The following is a 19,733-nucleotide window of genomic DNA, read 5'->3' as shown; positions in this document are numbered from 1 at the left end:
ATACTTTGTCTCTGATCAATATTAATTCTTATTGACATTACATTTTTCTACTTTCACCTCCGAAGTAAAAGTGCCCTGAATTCGTATTGCATTTTCTGACGTTGCAAACTTCTGTTCTTCTGATGAACATCTTCATTTCATCTCTCAGACATTGATGAATGTGCAAGAAATGCTTCATCCTGCCAACAAATCTGCAAAAACACCAATGGCAGCTTTAGCTGCAGCTGCGAATCAGGCTACACAATCAACAGCACCAATGCATTCCTTTGTGATGGTATGAATTAATTGTTTTGATTCATTTGCCGTGATCTCCACCTTGTATACTGACAGGATATGCTCTAAATTTCTCTGATTCACACTCTCTCCTCTGTCATTTTGTGGCTCATCATCATTAATTTCTTATTGGCATTCAAATTATTATACCTTCGCATCAGAAATAAAAATGCAGTCAATACGTGTTGCATTTTCTGACTTTGCAAACATTGCTGTTGTAATGAGAATGTTCAATCCTTTTCCCAGACATTGATGAATGTGCAACAAATGCATCATCCTGCCAACAAATCTGCAACAACACCATTGGCAGCTATAGCTGCAGCTGCGAATCTGGCTACACAATCAACAGCACCAATGCACTCCTTTGTGATGGTAATAATTATTTGTGTTGATTGATTTGCTGTGAGCTCACCTTTGCATACTGATAGGACATTCTCTAACTTTCTTTTATTCACACTCTCTCCTCTCAGCATTTTGTTTCTCATGAATATTCATTTCTTATTCACATTCAAATTATCGTAAATTCAACGTAGGAATAAAATTGCCCTCAATTCGTGTTGGGTTTTCTGACTTTGCAAACATTGCTGTTGTAATGAGAACGTTCAATTCTTTTCCCAGACGTCGATGAATGTGCAACAAATACATCATCCTGCCAACAAATCTGCAACAACACCATTGGCAGCTACAGCTGCAGCTGCGAGTCTGGATACACAATCAACAGTACCAATGCATTCCTTTGCGATGGTATGAGTTTTTTTGATGATTCATTTGCTGTGAGTTTCCCTTTGAGAGCGGTTAGGATTGCTCTAACTTTCCTTCAATTACACATGATCTCTCAATATTTTGTCTCTGATCAATATTAATTCTTATTGACATTACATTTTTCTACTTTCACCTCCGAAGTAAAAGTGCCCTGAATTCGTATTGCATTTTCTGACGTTGCAAACTTCTGTTCTTCTGATGAACATCTTCATTTCATCTCTCAGACATTGATGAATGTGCAAGAAATGCTTCATCCTGCCAACAAATCTGCAAAAACACCAATGGCAGCTTTAGCTGCAGCTGCGAATCTGGCTACACAATCAACAGCACCAATGCATTCCTTTGTGATGGTATGAATTATTTGTTTTGATTCATTTGCTGTAAGCTCACACTTGTATACTAATAGGACATTCTCTAACTTTATTTTATTCATACTCTCTCCTCTCATCATTTTGTGTCTCATCAACGTTAATTTCCTATTGACATTCAAATTATTGTAAATTCACATTAGAAATAAAAATGCTGTCAATACGTGTTGCATTTTCTGACTTTGCAAACATCGCTGTTGTAATGAGAATGTTCAATCCTTTTCCCAGACATTGATGAATGTGCAACAAATGCATCATCCTGCCAACAAATCTGCAACAACACCATTGGCAGCTATAGCTGCAGCTGCGAGTCTGGCTTCATAATCAACAGCACCAATGCACTCCTTTGTGATGGTAATAATTATTTGTGTTGATTGATTTGCTGTGAGCTCGCCTTTGCATACTGATAGGACATTCTCTAACTTTCTTTTATTCGCACTCTCTCCTCTCAGCATTTTGTGCCTTATCAATATTCATTTCCTATTCACATTCAAATTATTGTAAATTCAACGTAGGAATAAAATTGCCCTCAATTCGTGTTGGATTTTCTGACTTTGCAAACATTGCTGTTGTAATGAGAATGTTCAATTCTTTCCCAGACATCGATGAATGTGCAACAAATACATCATCCTGCCAACAAATCTGCAACAACACCATTGGCAGCTATAGCTGCAGCTGCGAGTCTGGATACACAATCAACAGTACCAATGCATTCCTTTGCGATGGTATGATTTTTTTTGTTGATTCATTTGCTGTGAGTTTCCCTTTGAGAGCGGTTAGGATTGCACTAACTTTCCTTCAGTTACACATGTTCTGTCAATACTTTGTCTCTGATCAATATTAATTCTTATTGACATTAAATTTTTCTACTTTCACCTCCGAAGTAAAAATGCCCTGAATTCGTATTGCATTTTCTGACGTTGCAAACTTCTGTTCTTCTGATGAACATCTTCATTTCATTTCTCAGACATTGATGAATGTGCAACAAATGCTTCATCCTGCCAACAAATCTGCAAAAACACCAATGGCAGCTTTAGCTGCAGCTGCGAATCTGGCTACACAATCAACAGCACCAATGCATTCCTTTGTGATGGTATGAATTATTTGTTTTGATTCATTTGCTGTAAGCTCACACTTGTATACTAATAGGACATTCTCTAACTTTATTTTATTCATACTCTCTCCTCTCATCATTTTGTGTCTCATCAATGTTAATTTCATATTGACATTCAAATTATTGTAAATTCACATTAGAAATAAAAATGCAGTCAATACGTGTTGCATTTTCTGACTTTGCAAACATCGCTGTTGTAATGAGAATGTTCAATCCTTTTCCCAGACATTGATGAATGTGCAACAAATGCATCATCCTGCCAACAAATCTGCAACAACACCATTGGCAGCTATAGCTGCAGCTGCGAATCTGGCTACACAATCAACAGCACCAATGCACTCCTTTGTGATGGTAATAATTATTTGTGTTGATTGATTTGCTGTGAGCTCGCCTTTGCATACTGATAGGACATTCTCTAACTTTCTTTTATTCACACTCTCTCCTCTCAGCATTTTGTTCTCATCAATATTCATTTCTTATTCACATTGAATTGATCGTAAATTCAACGTAGGAATAAAATTGCCCTCAATTCGTATTGGGTTTTCTGACTTTGCAAACATTGCTGTTGTAATGAGAACGTTCAATTCTTCTTCCAGACATCGATGAATGTGCAACAAATACATCATTCTGCCAACAAATCTGCAACAACACCATTGGCAGCTACAGCTGCAGCTGCGATTCTGGCTACACAATCAACAGTATCAATGCATTCCTTTGCAATGGTATGATTTTTTTTGATGATTCATTTGCTGTGAGCTTCGCTTTGAGAACGGTTAGGATAGCTCTAACTTTCCTTCAATTACACATGTTCCTCTCAATACTTTGTCTCTGATCAATATTAATTCTTATTGACATTACATTTTTCTACTTTCACCTCCGAAGTAAAAGTGCCCTGAATTCGTATTGCATTTTCTGACGTTGCAAACTTCTGTTCTTCTGATGAACATCTTCATTTCATCTCTCAGACATTGATGAATGTGCAAGAAATGCTTCATCCTGCCAACAAATCTGCAAAAACACCAATGGCAGCTTTAGCTGCAGCTGCGAATCTGGCTACACAATCAACAGCACCAATGCATTCCTTTGTGATGGTATGAATTAATTGTTTTGATTCATTTGCCGTGATCTCCACCTTGTATACTGACATGATATGCTCTAAATTTCTCTGATTCGCACTCTCTCCTCTCGTCATTTTGTGGCTCATCATCATTAATTTCTTATTGGCATTCAAATTATTATACCTTCGCATCAGAAATAAAAATGCAGTCAATACGTGTTGCATTTTCTGACTTTGCAAACATTGCTGTTGTAATGAGAATGTTCAATCCTTTTCCCAGACATTGATGAATGTGCAACAAATGCATCATCCTGCCAACAAATCTGCAACAACACCATTGGCAGCTATAGCTGCAGCTGCGAGTCTGGCTTCATAATCAACAGCACCAATGCACTCCTTTGTGATGGTAATAATTATTTGTGTTGATTGATTTGCTGTGAGCTCGCCTTTGCATACTGATAGGACATTCTCTAACTTTCTTTTATTCACACTCTCTCCTCTCAGCATTTTGTTTCTCATCAATATTCATTTCTTATTCACATTGAATTGATCGTAAATTCAACGTAGGAATAAAATTGCCCTCAATTCGTATTGGGTTTTCTGACTTTGCAAACATTGCTGTTGTAATGAGAACGTTCAATTCTTCTTCCCAGACATCGACGAATGTGCAACAAATACATCATTCTGCCAACAAATCTGCAACAACACCATTGGCAGCTACAGCTGCAGCTGCGATTCTGGCTACACAATCAACAGTATCAATGCATTCCTTTGCAATGGTATGATTTTTTTTGATGATTCATTTGCTGTGAGTTTCCCTTTGAGAACGGTTAGGATAGCTCTAACTTTCCTTCAATTACACATGTTCTCTCAATACTTTGTCTCTGATCAATATTAATTCTTATTGACATTACATTTTTCTACTTTCACCTCCGAAGTAAAAAGTGCCCTGAATTCGTATTGCATTTTCTGACGTTGCAAACTTCTGTTCTTCTGATGAACATCTTCATTTCATCTCTCAGACATTGATGAATGTGCAAGAAATGCTTCATCCTGCCAACAAATCTGCAAAAACACCAATGGCAGCTTTAGCTGCAGCTGCGAATCTGGCTACACAATCAACAGCACCAATGCATTCCTTTGTGATGGTATGAATTATTTGTTTTGATTCATTTGCTGTAAGCTCACACTTGTATACTAATAGGACATTCTCTAACTTTATTTTATTCATACTCTCTCCTCTCATCATTTTGTGTCTCATCAACTTAATTTCTATTGACATTCAAATTATTGTAAATTCACATTAGAAATAAAAATGCTGTCAATACGTGTTGCATTTTCTGACTTTGCAAACATCGCTGTTGTAATGAGAATGTTCAATCCTTTTCCCAGACATTGATGAATGTGCAACAAATGCATCATCCTGCCAACAAATCTGCAACAACACCATTGGCAGCTATAGCTGCAGCTGCGAGTCTGGCTTCATAATCAACAGCACCAATGCACTCCTTTGTGATGGTAATAATTATTTGTGTTGATTGATTTGCTGTGAGCTCGCCTTTGCATACTGATAGGACATTCTCTAACTTTCTTTTATTCGCACTCTCTCCTCTCAGCATTTTGTGCCTTATCAATATTCATTTCCTATTCACATTCAAATTATTGTAAATTCAACGTAGGAATAAAATTGCCCTCAATTCGTGCTGGAATTTCAGACTTTGCAAACATTGCTGTTGTAATGAGAATGTTCAATTCTTTTCCCAGACATCGATGAATGTGCAACAAATGCATCTTCCTGCCAACAAATCTGCAACAACACCATTGGCAGCTATAGCTGCAGCTGCGAGTCTGGATACACAATCAACAGTACCAATGCATTCCTTTGCGACGGTATGATTTTTTTTGTTGATTCATTTGCTGTGAGTTTCCCTTTGAGAGCGGTTAGGATTGCACTAACATTCCTTCAATTACACATGTTCTGTCAATACTTCGTCTCTGATCAATATTAATTCTTATTGACATTAAATTTTTCTACTTTCACCTCCGAAGTAAAAATGCCCTGAATTCGTGTTGCATTTTCTGACGTTGCAAACTTCTGTTCTTCTGATGAACATCTTCATTTCATTTCTCAGACATTGATGAATGTGCAACAAATGCTTCATCCTGCCAACAAATCTGCAAAAACACCATTGGCAGCTATAGCTGCAGCTGCGAATCTGGCTACACAATCAACAGCACCAATGCACTCCTTTGTGATGGTAATAATTATTTGTGTTGATTGATTTGCTGTGAGCTCGCCTTTGCATACTGATAGGACATTCTCTAACTTTCTTTTATTCACACGCTCTCCTCTCAGCATTTTGTGTCTCATCAATATTCATTTTTAATCCACATTCAAATTATTGTGAATTCAACGTAGGAATAAAATTGCCCTCAATACGTGTTGGATTTTCTGACTTTGCAAACATTGCTGTTGTAATGAGAATGTTCAATTCTTTCCCAGACATCGATGAATGTGCAACAAATACATCTTCCTGCCAACAAATCTGCAACAACACCATTGGCAGCTTCAGCTGCAGCTGCGATTCTGGCTACACAATCAACAGTACCAATGCATTCCTCTGCGATGGTATGATTTTTTTTGCTGATTCATTTGCTGTGAATTTCCCTTTGAGAACAGTTAGGATAGCTCTAACTTTCCTTCAATTACACATGTTCTCTCAATACTTCGTCTCTGATCAATATTAATTCTTATTGACATTAAATTTTTCTACTTTCACCTCCGAAGTAAAAATGCCCAGAATTCGTATTGTATTTACTGTCGTTGCAAACTTCTTTTCTTCTGATGAACATCTTCATTTCATTTCTCAGACATTGATGAATGTGCAACAAATGCTTCCTCCTGCCAACAAATCTGCAAAAACACCAATGGCAGCTTTAGCTGCAGCTGCGAATCTGGCTACACAATCAACAGCACCAATGCATTCCTTTGTGATGGTATGAATTATTTGTTTTGATTCATTTGCTGTAAGCTCACACTTGTATACTAATAGGACATTCTCTAACTTTATTTTATTCATACTCTCTCCTCTCATCATTTTGTGTCTCATCAATGTTAATTTCCTATTGACATTCAAATTATTGTAAATTCACATTAGAAAGAAAAATGCTGTCAATCCTTTTTTCATTTTCTGACTTTGCAAACATCGTTGTTGTAATGAGAATGTTCATTCCTTTTCCCAGACATCGATGAATGTGCAACAAATGCATCTTCCTGCCAACAAATCTGCAACAACACCATTGGCAGCTATAGCTGCAGCTGCGAGTCTGGCTTCATAATCAACAGCACCAATGCACTCCTTTGTGATGGTAATAATTATTTGTGTTGATTGATTTGCTGTGAGCTCGCCTTTGCATACTGATAGGACATTCTCTAACTTTCTTTTATTCGAACTCTCTCCTCTCAGCATTTTCTGCCTTATCAATATTCATTTCCTATTCACATTCAAATTATTGTAAATTCAACGTAGGAATAAAATTGCTCTCAATTCGTGCTGGAATTTCAGATTTGCAAACATTGCTGTTGTAATGAGAATGTTCAATTCTTTTCCCAGACTTCGATGAATGTGCAACAAATGCATCATCCTGCCAACAAATCTGCAACAACACCATTGGCAGCTATAGCTGCAGCTGCGAGACTGGATACACAATCAACAGTACCAATGCATTCCTTTGCGACGGTATGATTTTTTTTGATGATTCATTTGCTGTGAGTTTCCCTTTGAGAGCGGTTAGGATTGCTCTAACTTTCCTTCAATTACACATGTTCTCTCAATACTTCGTCTCTGATCAATATTAATTCTTATTGACATTAAATTTTTCTACTTTCACCTCCGAAGTAAAAATGCCCTGAATTTGTATTGCATTTTCTGATGTTACAAACTTCTGTTCTTCTGATGAACATCTTCATTTCATTTCTCAGACATTGATGAATGTGCAACAAATGCTTCATCCTGCCAACAAATCTGCAAAAACACCAATGGCAGCTTTACCTGCAGCTGCGAATCTGGCTACACAATCAACAGCACCAATGCATTCCTTTGTGATGGTATGAATTATTTGTTTTGATTCATTTGCTGTAAGCTCACACTTGTATACTAATAGGACATTCTCTAACTTTATTTTATTCATACTCTCTCCTCTCATCATTTTGTGTCTCATCAACGTTAATTTCCTATTGACATTCAAATTATTGTAAATTCACATTAGAAATAAAAATGCTGTTAATACTTGTTGCATTTTCTGACTTTGCAAACATCGCTGTTGTAATGAGAATGTTCAATCCTTTTCCCAGACATTGATGAATGTGCAACAAATGCATCATCCTGCCAACAAATCTGCAACAACACCATTGGCAGCTATAGCTGCAGCTGCGAGTCTGGCTTCATAATCAACAGCACCAATGCATTCCTTTGTGATGGTAATAATTATTTGTGTTGATTGATTTGCTGTGAGCTCGCCTTTGCATACTGACAGGATATTCTCTAACTTTCTTTTATTCACACGCTCTCCTCTCAGCATTTTGTGTCTCATCAATATTCATTTCTTATTCACATTCAAATTATTGTAAATTCAACGTAGGAATAAAATTGCCCTCAATATGTGTTGGATTGTCTGACTTTGCAAACATTGCTGTTGCAATGAGAATGTTCACTTCTTTTCCCAGACATCGATGAATGTGCAACAAATGCATCTTCCTGCCAACAAATCTGCAACAACACCATTGGCAGCTATAGCTGCAGCTGCGAGTCTGGATACACAATCAACAGTACCAATGCATTCCTTTGCGATGGTATGATTTTTTTTGATGATTCATTTGCTGTGAGTTTCCCTTTGAGAGCGGTTAGGATTGCTCTAACTTTCCTTCAATTACACATGTTCTCTCAATATTTTGTCTCTGATCAATATTAATTCTTATGGACATTAAATTTTTCAACTTTCACCTCCGAAGTAAAAATGCCCTGAATTTGTATTGCATTTTCTGATGTTACAAACTTCTGTTCTTCTGATGAACATCGTCATTTCATTTCTCAGACATTGATGAATGTGCAACAAATGCTTCATCCTGCCAACAAATCTGCAAAAACACCAATGGCAGCTTTAGCTGCAGCTGCGAATCAGGCTACACAATCAACAGCACCAATGCATTCCTTTGTGACGGTATGAATTATTTGTTTTGATTCATTTGCTGTAAGCTCACAGTTGTATACTAATAGGACATTCTCTAACGTTATTTTATTCATACTCTCTCCTCTCATCATTTTGTGTCTCATCAACGTTAATTTCCTATTGACATTCAAATTATTGTAAATTCACATTAGAAAGAAAAATGCCGTCAATACGTGTTGCATTTTCTGACTTTGCAAACATTGCTGTTGTAATGAGAATGTTCAATTCTTTTCCCAGACATCGATGAATGTGCAACAAATGCATCTTCCTGCCAACAAATCTGCAACAACACCATTGGCAGCTATAGCTGCAGCTGCGAGTCTGGATACACAATCAACAGTACCAATGCATTTCTTTGCGACGGTATGATTTTTTTTGTTGATTCATTTGCTGTGAGTTTCCCTTTGAGAGCGGTTAGGATTGCTCTAACTTTCCTTCAATTACACATGTTCTCTCAATACTTCGTCTCTGATCAATATTAATTCTTATTGACATTAAATTTTTCTACTTTCACCTCCGAAGTAAAAATGCCCAGAATTCGTATTGTATTTACTGTCGTTGCAAACTTCTTTTCTTCTGATGAACATCTTCATTTCATTTCTCAGACATTGATGAATGTGCAACAAATGCTTCCTCCTGCCAACAAATCTGCAACAACAACATTGGCAGCTTTACCTGCAGCTGCGAGTCTGGCTTCATAATCAACAGCACCAATGCACTCCTTTGTGATGGTAATAATTATTTGTGTTCATTGATTTGCTGTGAGCTTGCCTTTGCATACTGACAGGATATTCTCTAACTTTCTTTTATTCACACGCTCTCCTCTCAGCATTTTGTGTCTCATCAATATTCATTTCTTAGTCACATTCAAATTATTGTAAATTCAACGTAGGAATAAAATTGCCCTCAATATGTGTTGGATTTTCTGACTTTGCAAACATTGCTGTTGCAATGAGAATGTTCACTTCTTTTCCCAGACATCGATGAATGTGCAACAAATGCATCTTCCTGCCAACAATTCTGCAACAACACCATTGGCAGCTATAGCTGCAGCTGCGAGTCTGGATACACAATCAACAGTACCAATGCATTTCTTTGCGACGGTATGATTTAATTGGTGATTCATTTGCTGTGAGTTTCCCTTTGAGAGCGGTTAGGATTGCTCTAACTTTCCTTCAATTACACATGTTCTCTCAATACTTCGTCTCTGATCAATATTAATTCTTATTGACATTAAATTTTTCTACTTTCACCTCCGAAGTAAAAATGCCCAGAATTCGTATTGTATTTACTGTCGTTGCAAACTTCTTTTCTTCTAATGAACATCTTCATTTCATTTCTCAGACATTGATGAATGTGCAACAAATGCTTCATCCTGCCAACAAATCTGCAAAAACACCAATGGCAGCTTTACCTGCAGCTGCGAATCTGGCTACACAATCAACAGCACCAATGCATTCCTTTGTGATGGTATGAATTATTTGTTTTGATTCATTTGCTGTAAGCTCACACTTGTATACTAATAGGACATTCTCTAACTTTATTTTATTCATACTCTCTCCTCTCATCATTTTGTGTCTCATCAACGTTAATTTCCTATTGACATTCAAATTATTGTAACTTCACATTAGAAATAAAATGCTGTCAATACGTGTTGCATTTTCTGACTTTGCAAACATCGCTGTTGTAATGAGAATGTTCAATCCTTTTCCCAGACATTGATGAATGTGCAACAAATGCATCATCCTGCCAACAAATCTGCAACAACATCATTGGCCGCTATAGCTGCAGCTGTGTATCTGGCTACAAAATCAACAGCACCAATACAACCCTTTGTGATGGTAGAAATTATTTTTGCTGATTAATTTGTTGTGAACTACCGTTTGCAGATGGATCGGATTTGCTTTAAATGTCATTAATTCACACTCTCTCCTCAGTGTGTTGTTTCTCATCAATATTCATTCTTATTGACATTCATATTTTTCTACTTTCACCTCCAAATTAAATATGCCCTGAATTCGTGTTGCATTTTCTGAATTTCCAAACGTCTGTTCTTCTGATGAACATCTTCGTTTCATTTCTCAGACATTGATGAATGTGCCACAAATGCTTCATCCTGCCAACAAACCTGCAACAACACCATTGGCAGCTATCGCTGCAGCTGCATATCTGGCTACACAATCAACAGCACCAATTTATTCATTTGCGATGGTATGGTATTTTCTGATAATTCGTTCGCTGTGAGTTTCCCTTTGAGTACGAATTTGATTCGCTCTAACTTTCCTTCATTCATTCAACAAAAATTGAGCCTGCACTTTCATAGCGCTCGACACGGATGGAAGCATTTCAGATCGCTTTGACTCTCATGTCCACTTCTTCTCCCAGATATTGATGAATGTGCAACAAATGCATCATCCTGCCAACAAATCTGCAACAACACCATTGGCAGCTATAGCTGCAGCTGCGTATCTGGCTACACAATCAACAGCACCAATTTATTCATTTGCGATGGTATGGTATTTTCTGATAATTCGTTCGCTGTGAGTTTCCCTTTGAGTACGAATTTGATTCGCTCTAACTTTCCTTCATTCATTCAACAAAAATTGAGCCTGCACTTTCATAGCGCTCGACACGGATGGAAGCATTTCAGATCGCTTTGACTCTCATGTCCACTTCTTCTCCCAGATATTGATGAATGTGCAACAAATGCATCATCCTGCCAACAAATCTGCAACAACACCATTGGCAGCTATAGCTGCAGCTGCGTATCTGGCTACACAATCAACAGCACCAACGGATTCCTTTGCGATGGTATGATTTTTTTTGATGATTCATTTGCTGTGAGTTTCCCTTTGAGAACGGTTATGATAGCTCTAACTTTCCTTCAATTACACATGTTCCTCTCAATATTTTGTCTCTGATCAATATTAATTCTTATTGACATTACATTTTTCAACTTTCACCTCCGAAGTAAAAATGCCCTGAATTCGTATTGCATTTTCTGACGTTACAAACTTCTGTTCTTCTGATGAACATCTTCATTTCATTTCTCAGACATTGATGAATGTGCAACAAATGCTTCATCCTGCCAACAAATCTGCAAAAACACCAATGGCAGCTTTACCTGCAGCTGCGAATCTGGCTACACAATCAACAGCACCAATGCATTCCTTTGTGATGGTATGAATTAATTGTTTTGATTCATTTGCCGTGAGCTCCACCTTGTATACTGATAGGATATGCTCTAAATTTCTTTTATTCACACTCTCTCCTCTCATGATTTTGTGTCTCATCATCATTCGTTTCTTATTGACATTCATAGTATTGTACCTTCACATCAGAAATAAAAATGCCCTCAATACGTGTTGGGTTTTCTGACTTTGCAAATATTTCTGTTGTAATGAGAATGTTCAATCCTTTTCCCAGACATTGATGAATGTGCAACAAATGCATCATCCTGCCAACAAATCTGCAACAACACCATTGGCAGCTATAGCTGCAGCTGCGAGTCTGGCTTCATAATCAACAGCAACAATGCACTCTTTTGTGATGGTAATAATTATTTGTGTTGATTCATTTGCTGTGAGCTTGCCTTTGCATACTGATTGGACATTCTATAACTTTCTTTTACTCACACTCTCTCCTCTCAGCATTTTGTGGCTGATCAATATTCAATTCTTATTCACATTCAAATTATTGTAAATTCAATGCAGGAATAAAATAGACCTCAATATGTGTTGAATTTTCTGACTTTGAAAACATTGCTGTTGTAATGAGAATGTTCAATTCTTTTCTCAGACATCGATGAATGTGCAACAAATACATCTTCCTGCCAACAAATCTGCAACAACACCATTGGCAGCTATAGCTGCAGCTGCAAGTCTGGCTACACAATCAACAGCACCAATGCATTCCTTTGCAATGGTATGATTTTTTTTGATGATTCATTTGCTGTGAGATTCCCTTTGAGTACAGTTAGGATAGCTCTAACTTTCCTTCATTCACACACGTCCCTCTCAGCATTTTGTGTCTGATCAATATTAACTCTTATTGACATTTAAAAATTTCTACTTTCACCTCAGAAGTAAAAATGCCCTGAATTTGTGTTGCATTTTCTGACTTTGCAAACCTTGTTTTTCTGATGAGCATCTTCGTTTCATTTCTCAGACATTGATGAATGTGCAACAAATGAATCATCCTGCCAACAAATCTGCGACAACACCATTGGCAGCTTCAGCTGCAGCTGCAAATCTGGCTACACTATCAACAGCACCAATGCATTCCTTTGTGATGGTATTAATTCTTTGCATTCATGCTCATTGATATACTGTGAACATGTCATATCCTACCAAACTAGTGATCATTTTTCTTTATTTTACTAATTCTTTCGGAAAATCACATGCATCTATCAATCACTAGTATATAGCTCATAAAATGATATACTACTCATTAATGTACCTGTAGCTCAGTGGTTAGTGTACCAGCCCCTCAAGCGAGACCTGGGTTCTATTCCTGGTAGAGTAAAATGTTGGCCAAGTTTCCTTACTCCACACGTCTCTGTTTAGCTTGCAGTAAGTAGGAACCTGGTTGGTAGTCGATTGGCTGATCGCTTATCCAGGGATAATAATCCCTCAAAAAAAAACAATGATAATGTGTTCACTCAAATCACGGCTGTTTATGGAACACTGCTGTGTGCAATTGGTTGTCACGTTTCACCCGCAAATATACAGTCAATTCACTTAACACTCTATTCTGTGAAGCGTTTTGAGACATCTAGAAGATGTGAAAAGAGCTATGTCAAATGCAAAGGGTATTATTATATTATTAGAGTAGAATTGGTGTACAAATATATGATTTCATATCAGGTATTGAATTGCATACAATTATTATTGCATATTCTGACATTGGAAACATTGTTACTGTGATGAGAATCTTCATTTACTTTCCCAGACATTGATGAATGTGCAACAAATACATCATCCTGCCAACAAATCTGCAAGAACACCATTGGCAGCTATGAATGCAGTTGCCAAACAGGGTACACCATCAACAGTACCAATGCATTCCTTTGTGATGGTATGATTTTTTGTGCTCATTGATTTACTGTCAATTTCCCTTTTCATATTGAAATGACATCACTTTTCTTTCATTCATTCACACATTCTCGTCTCAAGACAGATTTTTTTTGATGGAAGGTGGAGGGAGAGATGGGGCCAAAAGAGTGTGCGATGGGTGCCATGGTAGGAGAGGGTGATGAAGGAGGCATGCGGGGTGTATATCTAACAATGCACCACTCTATTTGTACAACATAGTTGGAGCAGCCTAGTTAAGAGAGCTCAAGTTGTACTTTGGCACCAAAACCCAGAATTTTCTGATACAGAAACAATTTTGCTTCTGAACGAGACAACATAATAACCACAAGATTTCATTTATAGAGCGCCTTTCACGTCGGGAGGACGTCCCAAGGCACTGGACAGTTGGGTCAGGACCCGAGCATTGGGGGGAAATGGTCAGGGTGAGGGGAGGGAAGGGAGGGAGCGAGGAGGGGATAGAGAGTCGAGAGGGGAGCTGAAGGCACGGTCAAAGAGAACAATAGTGAGCTGCAACAAGCTAATATTAAATCTGAAGTACAAATCTTTTCTTAAAGTTAATAATTATTAAGTGAATTATTATGGACACCTTGTGTAGAAAGCAAAATGTCATCAATAAATTAATTCAGATGACTGTAGTATAAATGGGACTCTACACATTCTGTTATGTGTTACTTTTATTGCGTACTTGTCAATGAAACAGCATTCTATTTGTCTTTATTGAGCAACAATTGTTTTTATTGTGAAAACAGTGACTGAAGCCCAAAAATCAAGAGCTGGTTAGTCTGTAGTACTGATAGTGTTTGGGTGCTGGGACCTGATCTACAGCACCCTGACTACAGAAAAGGGTGGTGAAACATGCAAATATTCATCCACTCATGTGCTTGGCTTCTATTGATTACTATTGGCATTAATCACTTCTTGTGTTATTCACAGAGCTGAATACCCTCACTTTAAGAATCACTGTTCAAAATGCAAAGATAACACCGGAGATCAAACAGAAGGTTTGCTATGTCAAAAAAACAAATATGTAGAATTTGTGATAATCACTGACTTTTAAGAAATATAAAAGCTAAGTATCTTGTGTAAAAAAAATATTTCTCAAACAAATCTCCTCCCTGAAGGTACTTATTCAACCTGGGGTACACTTTTACAGTTGGTACTCCAAAGTAGCCATAGTTCAAGTATACAAATTGAGTTTTGGCGGGTTATGGGATCATAGAATCATAGAATTATACAGCACAGAAGGAGGCCATTTGGCTCATCGTGTCTGTGCTGGCTTTTTCAAAAGAGCTATCCAAATGAATCCCACTGCCCTGCTCTCTCCCCATAGCTCTGCAAACTTATCCTCCTCAAATAATTATCTACTTCTCTCTTACTGTGATCATGGGGAGCAACACACAGTTGAATTGTATTGTGTCCTGAACCAAAGGTGCACATTATAATAAACAGACATCCAAACACTTTCGTTTGCAATCACCAAAATAAATTAAAATTTGGTCAGATAAAAAATGGCTGTTCTTTTCTCATTCGTCATAGATGCATAATTAACAAGGTGCAGGCCAGTGCTTAAAATAAAAAATGTTTACATACTGCTCAGAATTAGATCAGTTAGGATCTTTATGTTATAGAACCCGTTGGAAGTAAGCAAACATCCTTAGCAGCACATTGTTACACCTTGTGTTCCTTTTGAATTCACAGACTAGGTTGATTCTCCAATACAGTGCTCAGGAAGAGCTGCATTGAGGCGCTGCCCTTTGGATGAAATGCTAAACCAAAGTGTTGTCTGCCTATTTAAGTGGATGTTCACAAAATATGCTCACAAAAAACAGTCAATCCAAAGTTATATTCTGTGAAGCGCTTTGTCTTGATGACAAGATAAGGCGCTATATCAAATGAAAGAATTATTATTATTACTGCATCTGTTAGAGATCCTATGGGACTATTCGAAAAGTGAAAGAAATTTCACAGAGTGTCCTGGCCAATAATTCCCCAGATAAATTTAGTCATTTATTTCATGGCTTTTTGTGGGACACAGATACAAATTGGCTGCCATGTAGCCTACAAAATACACTTTACAGTAAATGTGAAGCACTTTGAGACTACCTCCCACTGTGAAAGATAGTATATCAAATGCAAGAATTATTTTATTATCTTTGACCAATCCCCAATAAAACATAATTATCTCTGGGTTGCAACTTTACCAGTCTACCTGAGATCATTATACAGTATTTGCTATTTTTATGTAAGCTATACATTCACATTCACTCGGAGTTAAACAAAGAACATAAAACTGAAATGTAATGTACGTCAGTGTTGTGCAATGTGTAATGTGTATAAATCTATAGACAGTGGAACATCTTAATAACATTGATATTGCATTTCTTTTGACCAGCTAAAGGAAGAAATGGAAATGTATCTACAATCCATTAGAAAAGCAATGAATAACAGATAATTGACAGAAGACAGCGAATCAGATCTCCTGAAGTATACTACTTTGTCTTAACCTGTTTTTTGCACTACAAGACACACAAGAAAATATTATTTTGTTGGGTAAAATCATGTCATATTAAATTAGACTCATTTTCCCTTACCTCTGCTGCTTAAGGACGATAATCATGTTATGGATTTATTCACATTAATGGAACTGTCACTTCCTTATAACCATACTTCATTGATTAGCCATATGAAACTGTAATAAGTATTAATATTGCTATTTCAATTGCTGTTAATATTTCTTACAACTCACTTCATATGATTTAATCTTAGTGTTTCACAGTGCTTTGAAAAAAAAGGATTCCAAAGACCCAGTCTTAGCTTGTAAGACAATTTTATCTTATGATCTAAAATTGCACACATATTTGTGGAAATTTGTTAAGTTCAATCTTAAGCTGTAAGTGGTTAGTTTTAAAAAGTGTGGAAAATTAGTCTCCAAATTAATACTGAATTTAAGAATTTTCCACAATTCTGCACAATCTTATACTTAGGATGAAATTGGTTTACAGATTTCACAGATGAAATTTCAGGGCTATTTAGCATAGAAAATACGTCTTACTTTTCTAAATAAGGCCTATTTACAAATAACATCAGGATTGGATCAACACTCAATTGGAGATACCAAGGTGATGTAGTGGATATCTTTATATGAGATTTATTGTCCTCAATATAACAGATCATACCATAAATCTTGGTGATAGACTTGCTAAATTGGATGCAGCTGGTGACCTTGACAAACTTCCATGAGATGATGAATCAAAAAACAAAATACTAGCTGTTCTCCCTTTCATTGATGCACAAAGATTGAATAATGTTATAGGTTGCAAAGTAAGAAATTTCCAATTCTGGATGTGCCTATTTCCATCGTCAATCTTAACTTCTGTAGTTGCTCTATAAAGGAGGTTTATTTTTGAGAGTTTAAAATACTTCATGGAAACATATGAGAGATGCTTCAGAAATACAAAGACAGACTAGGGGATTAAATAAATTGGGGATAAGTCTAATTTCAAGCATTTCTGGAAGCAATTGAAAAATAATCTAAAAATACAATTTTTTAAAAAGTCCACGTGCAATGTGGTTTTCTCTGCAAAGGAGAAAATGAAGGATAATTTGAATATATGTGATAGAGTAGCTACTTTAAATTTTTTTCAAGTTTTTATAGTTTCCTTTCAAATTCTGCTATCAATAGTGGTGTGTGCTAAATCATTCCATGTTTTAATTTATACTTATACATAGAGTCACTACACTTTACAGTAAAACCCTTTGAAGTGCTTTGAGCCATTGACGATGTGATAAGGTGGGAAATGCAAGGACATTTTTTATTACTTAACGTGATTTTACAGTATCAGGAAGAAGCTTTTGCTCTATGGTAACTCATCAATACTCTTGATTTACCATTGTTCATGTTAACACACTGGAATGCTAGAATATCTGGTGTTACTACTGGATGATAACTTGATGCACTCATTGAAAATTAAGCTTACCAGGTGCTTTAACAAATAGCTGTGCAAAAGTCATTTCCAGAGTGCAGAAAAATTGCAGTTGCAGTATTTTGCTTGTGTCACTAGAGCATTCATATTCACAAAGTCGTCATGTCCAAATTCTCTGCCTTTGCTAAAAAATTCCATGAATCCAATAGAATGGATGGGTACCTCTTGGGCACAATGGCTATGGACTGATCCCTGGCTCCTTATCCCTGTGCCAAACCCACAGACCTAGGTCAAAGAGCAGTCCAAGGTTATCCTTGTGCACATGTGAATTGTCATTGAGGATGTATGTTTTGAAACAATGGGAAGCCATTTGCTGTAACATCTGAGAAAACCATATTGTGGTGTCATCATCTCTACTGTTACACAACATTGCAATAGGAGATACGTTCCAAGCCCTGGCAAGTATATCAGAAGCTAGTGGGACAGGTGGAAGTGGGGCATGAAGCAGTCTTGATAAGAAGTATAACAACAATTCCACAGGCATGGCTGCAGGATAATACCTGATCAACAATACCTTAACCATTGAGCAACAGCTATAGCAAAACAGCACTTTGTTTGTTGACCAATTACTTAAAGATTGTGGAAGGTTTATTTTATTGCTATTTCCCTCTGCTTGTAAACTTGGTTAAAAATTCATATATGATTGTAGAAGAAAAACATTTGAACAGTCAACAACAAAAATAAAATTACATTTGGAAAGCGCCTTTCATGTCGGGAGTACGTCCCAAGGCATTCAACAGTCGGGGATCAGTCCAGCACACAAATGTAATTAAAATATATACATGCCTACTGTGTGCCTACCATCAGTTGGTATATTCTTTTCCAACCCAGTTACTTTTCCTCAGTGATTTTTCACCAAAGTGACAAGAAGATACATCTGACCAGAAAGGGGAGCTGACTTGGGAATGCAGGGATATCAAGTGTGTCCCTTGATGACAAAGATATTTAGGGAGAGGAGGATGGATAGTGTCCTCTCCCACCTGTACATTGATGTTGGCCTAAATGATGACCACCTCAATCCCTTTGTATGGGCACAAAGGTGGATTTTAGATGGGACGGGGCCTCGAGTTCCTTGGAATTACCTCAGTTTCCTCCATCACTTGTGATGTTGGATGGACTCTTGACAGCCTCCTTAATGACATTTCTGCCACCAAGGTTGGGAGGCCAACAACACCAAGTTGAATCTCCAAACCGGGGTGCAAGACCATGACATAGTAGTAGTGGCTGCACCATACTGAAGTCCTCCACCAATATCATCGCCACTCTCCTCTTTGTGAAACAGTGAAGGATTCATCATTGCCAAAGTTGTGGAAAAAGAATGGAGCCCACTCTCCTTATTTGGAACATCAACCGGCATTGCACGAATCGATGCTACTTATTTTTCCTGGACGTTCTTCAGAAATGGAAGTACTGATGAGATCTAGTAAGCTACGGCGCTTCCCATATTAAAGGTCCCATGGACTATTCAAAAGTGCCATGGCCAACAATCCTCCTTTTTACAACAACAAAATTACATTTGTAGAGCGCCTTTCACGTCGGGAGGACATCCCAAAGCGCTGAACAGTCATGTGTCGGGGCCCGAGCATGGGGGAGAGGGAGTGGTGTAGGGGTGAGGGAAGGCAGAGAGGTGGGAGGGAGACCAAAGGCACAGTCGAAGAGAAAGGTCTTGAGACCGACCTTGAAGGAGGCGAGGGAGGAAGCGAGGGGAAGGGACCGTGGGATGGAGTTCCAGAGTGTAGGGGCAGAGAGGCTGAAAGCCCGGCCACTGATGATAGGCCGGGTCAGATGGAAGACATGGAGCAGGCCGGAGCCCAATGAATGAAGGGAGTGGGCAGGCTCATAGGGAGTCAGCAG

General features: G+C 37.6%; 1 long non-coding RNA gene across 1 annotated transcript; it reads left to right on the top strand.

The window, feature by feature from the left end:
• The first annotated feature begins 13,797 nt into the window (after positions 1-13,797).
• Positions 13,798-18,560, top strand: LOC121849908. Its single transcript, XR_006085394.1, has 3 exons — positions 13,798-13,879; positions 14,830-14,897; positions 16,289-18,560. It is a non-coding gene; the product is annotated as an uncharacterized LOC121849908 (long non-coding RNA).
• The last annotated feature ends 1,173 nt before the right edge of the window (positions 18,561-19,733 follow it).

This window comes from Callorhinchus milii, unplaced genomic scaffold, assembly GCF_018977255.1.
Source record: "Callorhinchus milii isolate IMCB2004 unplaced genomic scaffold, IMCB_Cmil_1.0 Scaffold11, whole genome shotgun sequence".
Lineage (NCBI taxonomy): Eukaryota > Metazoa > Chordata > Chondrichthyes > Chimaeriformes > Callorhinchidae > Callorhinchus > Callorhinchus milii.
The sequence above is the reverse complement of the archived record's forward strand: the minus strand, read 5'-3'. Positions and strand labels throughout refer to the sequence as shown.